The sequence below is a fragment of the Chiroxiphia lanceolata genome, chromosome 8 (genome assembly GCF_009829145.1).
Source record: "Chiroxiphia lanceolata isolate bChiLan1 chromosome 8, bChiLan1.pri, whole genome shotgun sequence".
Classification (NCBI taxonomy): domain Eukaryota; kingdom Metazoa; phylum Chordata; class Aves; order Passeriformes; family Pipridae; genus Chiroxiphia; species Chiroxiphia lanceolata.
This window is the reverse complement of record NC_045644.1, coordinates 6,226,101-6,234,481: the sequence shown is the minus strand read 5'-3', so window position 1 is coordinate 6,234,481 and position 8,381 is coordinate 6,226,101. Positions and strand designations below refer to the sequence as shown.

The following is an 8,381-nucleotide window of genomic DNA, read 5'->3' as shown; positions in this document are numbered from 1 at the left end:
TTATGGGTTTTTTCCCAAATTGGAGATGGAAGGAAAACAACAAGAATGACCACCACCAACAAACAAACACCAAAAACCACCAAAATCCAAGAACCACCAACAATAACAGCTTAAACAATTTATCCAAGAGCCACCTATTTTTTTCCAAAATTAACCTTCACTGGTTTTGTTTCTTATTTTGGACTATGCACAAATTCACTGCAAGGACAAACCTTGGAAAACAAAAATGACTTATTGCTCCAAAAGTCCACGTTTCTAATCAAAATTTCTTTCAGCTTTCAGGGCTGAATCTGTGTCAGAAATGTAGCCTGAAGGAATTTTACCTCTATTCCAAGCTATGGAATGATTCCTATTACAAAGACATGTTGGTTTGGGTTTAGAGTTTCAGATATCCCACTGTATCAGGTGTCATAGAGCCAATGCCTAAAGGGAATATGCTTAGCTGGAAATCAACCAGAGATTGGCATCTAAAAATAAATATATTTGCATTTTTCTATCTTATCTGGAAATTTATTTCCAGAAGTATAAAATCATAGAATCTCAGAGAGGTTTGCGTGGAAGGGACCTCCAAGACCATCCAGTCCCACCCCCTGCCATGGGCAGGGAAACCTTCCACTAGCCCAGGTTGCTCCAAGCCCCGTCCAACCTGGCCTTGGACACTTCCAGATATGGGGCAGCCTCTCTGGGCTTCTCTGGGCAACCTGGGCCAGGGCCTCCCCACCCTCACAGGGAAGAATTTCTTCCCAATACCCCTTCTAAATCTACCCTTTTTTAATTTGAAGCCATATTTCAGCATTTCATGGACTTATCATATTCAACACATTAGAAGAAAAGCATCCTCCTCTGGAGGCCAAGAGGTCAAGTTTTCACTTTTATGTGTCATCATCTCTTTGGATACAATACAGGATTACCTATTCTAGGAAAAAAAAGAACCATTAAAAGTCATTTTTGCTATGTGGATTTACTGTGGAGAACAACTCAGTTTAAGAGTGAAAAGGGAAACATGGGAGCAAACTTCCTGAGGGGGGGAAATAGGAAAAAAAATTAAACCTTTTTCAAAATAAAATCTCCATCTATTTTCAATAAATAATATTCAGTTTTCCCTTGGGTTTCTGTTCAGGAACCACAGGCATCTGCCTCTGCCACCCACAGCCCCAGCAGAGACACAATTCCTCCAAGGAATTCACGTCAGCACCGTGACCTGCTGGAGACACATGGGGATAAAAAATGGGATTCTTTTATATAATTCCCTTCTTGCTTGATTCAAACCTCATTAAATCAAGAGCAATATTAACCATCCATTTCAGAGGGTGTTGTGCGAGGCCCTTTTCTCAGCAATGAGGCTGGAATTGTTTATTAATCCCATTATTTATTAATCCCACTGTCACCTGACTCTTCAGGTGATGAACACCAGACAACACCATATTTCACTCATGGCTACACTGTAATAATTAAATAATATTAAGGAGAATTACCAGGGATGGAATTACCAGCAAATCAAGACTCTTAAATTCCACTGAAGGATGTTTAAGCAGACATTCCACAAGGGCAAACAGATAAATTAAAGTTCCCCTCAGCAATCTCTGTGACAACGGGAGAATACTAAACAGGGAGCATGAGGGACGTGTTGTAGCAAAATATTTTGCCTTATTTTTAATTTAAATGTAGTTATAGGGATGAAGAGCCTTGAGGCATCAACCATTGCCAGTCAAAGCTTACATGATTAAGTCTTCTAAGTGTAGTGAAATCACCACTGCCCAGGATTGCTCAAGTCATCAGTGGATGAATTTTTTCAGTACAAAGTCTTTTTTTTCTTACCTTTTTTTTTTTTTTAAGTATTTTCAAAAAACATGATTTCTCTTTGGCAAAGGAACCCTTTGAAGAGGCCCAAATAGCCTTTGAAGTGAAAATAGGGAAGTCATTTCATATTCAGACACCCATTTTACCTCCCCCTTCCTAAAAATGAAGGCGTCCAAGTCAGTGAAAAATTTATCTAATGAAATAGGCTGACTGGGCTCATGACATCAGAAGCTTTCAAGGCAACAAAATGGCCCTAAAATGGAAGTGGAGTTGTCTTTGAGTGTAAATCAAAGACATTGAATCCAAATACTGGTTAATTATTTCAGATTAAGAGCTACAAAATGTAAGTCAAAATGCTGCAATGTATGAAGTGCGTTAATGGGCTGGTAAATATGTTGTTGTTTTGAGCTGTTGGCCCAAAAGATTTATTAAAACTCAGTTTAAATCTTCCTTTTCTAAGTCACAAAGGCCATTAAGAACTCTTGGAAGTGGTAGATGCCACACAGTCCATTAGCAGCTGGATCTTAATGCTCTTCTCTTCCTCCTTCCATCCTCAGAAATGTATTTCTCTCCTTTAATATTTCCTCAGAGCCTCCTATGTCACAGGTTTTCCCATGCACGTCTTTCCTCTGCCTCAGAAAGAATGAGAGTGGCTGATGTTACTCAGAAACCAGAAGTTTTAAGATAGTTCTCGGTGGAATGATGAAAAATCTCACAGGTTCCAGAAAGCAATTGGTAAATACAGGCTTCTACTTCCATAAAATGCAATTTATTAAACACAAATGTGTACCAATGGGAAGTGTTTTACTGCTGCAAATTCAAGGCTGCTCGAAGCACGCTCTGAAGTCAATAACCCAGCAGTAAAAGCAGCAGCACACAAATATATGTCTCCTCCTATTCCACAAGCCACCATTTTCTTCTACACAAGATTCCCGTCAAAAAACCAGCTTCAAATTTTTACCTGAGCTTTCTAGTTGAAGAAATTGTGATCTGGTTTGTTATTTTTAAATATTTTTTTTTTAATAATTCCTCCCCACTTTAATCCCTTTTCATGTATATTGGATGTTTAGGAAGATGGAAATAATCTCATTGAATAAAAAGGACAAATAAATCATGTAACAGGAAAGCTCATAAATCTGTATTTATATTGGATGTAAAAGTAAACTCACCAAAGGTTATTTACTGACTCTAATAATGAATGTGACTATTAGGCCCTTAGATTTTATTAGTATGGTGAAAGAACTTATTTTATGTTCAAATATTTAAATACTCACTGAAAGCAAATGTAAAAATATTGCAAATATTAAACACTCAATTACCTCAAGTTATGTAAAAATTCATTGAAAAATAATTTCCTGCCTGCAGAATCATATACTGCAAAAGTCTGAAGTTTCTGATTTCCAGGGAATCCAGTGAATTTGATGGATTTATTTGGAGACTAAATGAGGAAATATTTGCATTTCTCACAGGAACAGGCAGGAAGCAGTTGGCATTTGGAGTGCTGACCACAGGGTAGCTCTGGGGCTTCCTAAGGAATCATGGAATCATTAAGGCTGGGAAAGACCTCATCAAGTCCAACCAGCACTGCCAAGACCACCACTAACCCATGTCCCCAGGTGCCACATCCACACGGCTTTTTAACCCCTCCAGGGATGGGGACTCCACCCCTGACCTGGGCATCTGTGCCAGGGCTTAACCACTCTTCCACTGGGAAAATTCTTCCTAATAGTCAACATGAACCTCCCAAGGAGTAGCTTGACCAAAGCCTTCTTAAAATGAATAGAAACTGAGACTTGTTGGTGCCTTGGGGTAATTGCTGGGGAGAGGCAAGGTGAAAAGTTCTTACCTCACTCAATAATCACGGGTTTGCTCTTTCATGGTGGATGCCAGGATGAGAAGGACGTGGAACTGTTGGAGCAAGTCCAGAGGAGGCCACAAAGTTGATAAGAGGACTGGAGCACCTGCCCTATGAACACAGACTGGGAGAGCTGGGAGTGTTTAGCCTCGAGAAAAGAAGGTTGAGTGGAAACCTCACAGCACCTTCCAGTGTCTGAAGGAGCTATAGGGAAGCAGGATAGGGATGTTCATCAGGAACTGCAGTGATGGGACAAGGAGTATGGGTACAAACAGAAAGAAGGAAAAATTAGACTGGATATTGGGAAGGAATTCTTGGCTGTGAGGATGGGGAGGCCCTGGCCCAGGTTGCCCAGAGAAGCTGTGGCTGCCTCATCCCTGGAAGTGTCCAAGGCCAGGTTGGACAGGGCTTGGAGCAACCTGGTCTAGTGGAAGGTGTCCCTGCCCATGGCAGGGGATGGGACTGGATGGACTTTAAGGTCCCTTCCAACCCAAACCATTCCATGATAGTAGAAGATGAAGGTGAACCACAGACACCATGAGCTGCTCCAGCGAGGGCATTAAAAATAAAATGAACAAAAACATCCCTAAATGTTCCTACAGCCATAAGATGCAAGTTCAGACAAGATTCTGAAAAATAAAGCAGAAAACCCTACAAATGTCGTCATTTCACATCTCCCATGATCAGACCACACAACTAACAGGACACAAAAGACCTTTTCTTCCTCTGGTTGCAGAGCTCTGGTGATTTTGAGCCATTTGAGTTTAGCTCAATCCAAAAATAACATTAATGACAATAAAACTTTATCTCTTCACTCTCAGCACAGGAGGATGGGAGAGAATTCATGTTGGTTTTATGTTATTTGAGTTGATCACTCTCTGCCTACTTACCTTAAACAGCCAGCTGTGCTAATGCTTTATTTTTCAGAGCTTCCACAAAGAAAATGCTGCCATTTTGTAAATTATAGTCCTGCAATCGATAGCTCTATTTTCAATGTGCTTAAATCAAATCAAATACTTACCTCAACAGCAAACCAGGCAAAAACCTGAAGGGACAAAATTCAGAGGGAAACATTAGCTATGATTTAACTTGATTGCAAAATGCACTTCCCAAAAGATGATACAAGGGTACAACAGGTTTTTTGCAACCCTCCCCAAGGAGTTATTATTTAAATCAATCAATTCACCAACTGAGAGTGGAGATTTCCATATCCAGAACACCTGAGAGCTCCCATCATTTCCCCAAATTTCAGGATATCACAGAATGGTTTGGGTTGGGAGGGACCTTAAAGATCACTCAGTCCCAATGCCCGCCATGGGCAAGGACACCTCCTACTACCCCATGCTGCTCCAAACCCTGTCCAATCTGGCCCTGAACACGTCCAATAATATTAAGCTTTGAAATATGACTTTAGAAGCCTAAAAGTAACTCCCACCAAATTTCACAATTAGTGAGGGGTGGGATAGGCTCCTCCTCAGCCTGTTACTCTACTTAAAATGCTGCTTGGTCATAGCCATGTAGCTTGGAGTATCTGAAATAAAGCTTAGATTTTATGTTCACCTTCCTAGGAAGTGACACGAGAAACTTAACTCAGATTAATGCCTGTTTATACATTTTAATTGTATATTAAAGTGTGTTTTGTGGCTACATCAGAAGCATCAGTGGCATATTAACTTACATTAGCTTTAACAAAAAAAAAATCCACCAACATTGGCACATTGGCAATTATTCTGCAATTATATGCAAATTGCCTTCCCCACTAATTGCTCTGACAGGTGACTAATAGCTCCTCTAAAAGGGGGGGGGAGGTTTTACCCAGGGGTTTCCTCAATTATTTTACTTGACCACCTTTCCTTCCAGCACTGAAACATAAAACAGAAATGCTCAGTTTGTGCTCTGCTGGGGATTTTTCCCAACCCAAATCGATGTGGTCCTTCCCCAGCTCCTGTGTCTGTGCATCCCCCAGCTCAGGGACACTCACCAGGGAACAGTTTCTGCCTCTGGTAGAGCTTCTGAGTCTCTAAAAGCTTTTCCAGATTTGCTCCTGAAGCATCTGTGGTCAAACTTCAGGAGGCTTTTAAGCAAATGGGGGCTGAGGAGGGAACCTCAATGTGCCTCAGTGATCTCAGAGTTCTTTTCCAACCTTAACGATTTCATGATTCCATGACTAGAATGCCCCACAGCCCTCACAGGGACTGTATGAGCAGAGCAAACTCTTGATAAAACCTCCACACCTACTTCAGGTGCAAATGATCTCAGCCCAAGTGCAGATAAATAATCATCTCTTTGTGTTTGGGTTGTAAATCTCCTTTAATTTGAAGACTCTCTCTGCTGTGCCATGAGGAGAAGGAACAGTCTGGTATCTGTGAGGGGTCCTGGACACTGACTGGTGAGTACTGAAGACAACTGGCTGTAGAAATGATGACACCAGTGGAAAATGCTGCTCATTCAGTTGACAAATGTATATGAAATATAATCTTGCCCCGCTGACAAGTTTACCAAAGGTGGGCCTAGGATGGGACAAACTCATTTCATTGGATCATAGAGTTGTTAAGGTTGGAAAAGACCTTCAAGATCAGCAAGTCCAACTGTCTTCCACTACCATGTTCATCACTAAACCATGTCCCCAGGTGCCACATTCACATGTTTTTAGAACACTTCCAGATATGGCCACTCCACCACTGCCTGGGCAGCCTGTTCCAACCTCATTTCACAACCTGCCAGCCATCTCCACAACCTCCTTGTGGAGGACACACTGGAGGGTTGGCTCTTCGGGCTGCAGCAAAACCATTTCTCATGTGTGAGGGCAGAGTGTGACCAGACAGGACCAGGTGCCTGTGGTTTCCATTCTGGGTGAGAGAGAGCCTAAGGAAAAGTTGCTGCAAACCAGGAACAAACTACAGGAAAGGCACTGACCACTGTGGATCTAAAGCTCCTCACTGTTGCTGTTCAGAGCAAACCTTTACACAGAATCACTGAGGTTGGAAAAGACCTCCAAGATTGAGTCCAACCTCTGACTGATCCTCACCTTGTCACTCAGCCCAGAGCACTGAGTTCGGGATGTGTTACAATTCTGTGATTCTCTGCTGTCCTTCCCAGAGCCCCCTCCCCTGAGTACTTCCCTACAACCCCCCACAAACAGGAATTTGATGTACACACTGTAATACAACCCCGTATGTTCCACACAGTCTCACTGTGAAAATGCTTCCCAGGCTTGTTTGCAAACACTCAAATGCTGCAAAACAAATGCCACCTCCTGCATGCAAATGAGAGCATTGCCTGGGAGATGGTGACCTTTGTTTTCCACACAGACCCCCCAGCTGGTGCCAGGATTATCTATACATCCCAAGATGTGTTTCATCTGAAATGCAAAGCGTTCCTTTACTGCATCTCTGCTTGGCTGGGAATCAAAGGAGTTTGTTTCCCTGTCCCTGAGAGCTCTTTGCTTGACTTTCACATCTTTAGAGGTGATTTGCAACTTCTTCGTTCACAGCATGGAGAGAGAAACAGGAATTCTGTGCTGCGAATGGCAGTCACTGTCCTCAATAGTTGCTGCGTCATGGAATCATGGAATGGTTTGGGTTGGAAGGGACCTCAAAGCCCATCCAGTCCCAGTCCCACCCCCTGCCAAGGGCAGGGACACTTTCCACTAGCCCAGGTTGCTCCAAGCCCCATCCAACCTGGCCTTGGACACTTCCAGGGATCCAGGGGCAACCCCAAATTCTCTGGGCAACCTGTGCCAGGGCCTCACCACTCTCATAGGAAACAATTTCTTCCCAATAACCCATTTTACCCTGCCCTCTGGCAGTGGGAAGCCATTCCCCCTTATCCTGTCACTCCAGGTCCTTGTAAATAGTCTGTTTCCATCTTTCCTGTTGGTTCCTTCAGGTCCTGGAAGGCTATAATCAGGTCACCCCAAAGCTTCTCTTCTCCAGGTTGAACAACCCCAATTCTCCCAGCCTTTCCTCATGGCAGAGAAACTCCATCCCTCTAATCAACTTAACATGTTGGAAGCAAAATAAATCCAAAACATTAATGAGGAAATCAGAGGATTTGAAATAATCAGGTGCAGGACATTCAGATTTCACATGAAGAGCAGCAGAATTGTAGGAACATCACAAAGTAAATAGCACAGTGAAGGATCATTACAGGAGAAAAAATTTAATGCTACATTACAGTACATCTAATTTGACTACTGTAAATTTCCTTCTGTGCCTCCTTTTAGCTATTTAACAAAAAAAAAGGCAAAAAACTTGTGTATTGCTCTAGATGTTCCTATAGCTCCTGAAAATCTGAGTGCCACTGCAGTGTTTCATTCAAACATGACAAAAATGCAATTTCTGCACCAAAGCAGGAATGATCCTCATCAGTCCTACTGCAGCCACCAAAAACCCAGTATTTCTGCTTCTTATGACAAAGAAATCTTATATTTGTGTTCTGGCAAAAAAATCTCTTCTTAAACACAGTCAACTCCATGAATCCAGCCTTGTTCAGACATGATTGACACTTTCAGTGACTGAGGTCACAAAGTAATAGATGTAAATAGGAGCTTAATTCCATGGAAAAGTTGTCTAGAAACAGTTTTTGATAAATCTAAAGTTTTCTAGAACAGTATCTAAGTGGCCTTGAGCTGATACCTCATAAGAACAGAAAACACAAACAGTGTTACTTTGCCTGGCTACCTTCTTATTTTTAAATGTTAATGGTATCACTTTTCCTAAGCCCA

At 42.0% G+C, this 8,381-nt stretch overlaps 1 long non-coding RNA gene across 2 annotated transcripts; it reads right to left on the bottom strand.

The window, feature by feature from the left end:
* Positions 1 to 2,222: 2,222 nt before the first annotated feature.
* LOC116790333 lies at positions 2,223 to 7,189 on the bottom strand. Of its 2 annotated transcripts, none has more exons than XR_004358316.1 (3): positions 6,826 to 7,189; positions 4,677 to 4,700; positions 2,223 to 2,433 (listed from the first exon to the last, which is right to left on the bottom strand). It is a non-coding gene; the product is annotated as an uncharacterized LOC116790333 (long non-coding RNA). The 2 variants fall into 2 exon arrangements; XR_004358315.1 differs by lacking the exon at positions 6,826 to 7,189 and adding an exon at positions 5,637 to 5,729 and having other exon boundaries at positions 2,223 to 2,429.
* Positions 7,190 to 8,381: the final 1,192 nt, after the last annotated feature.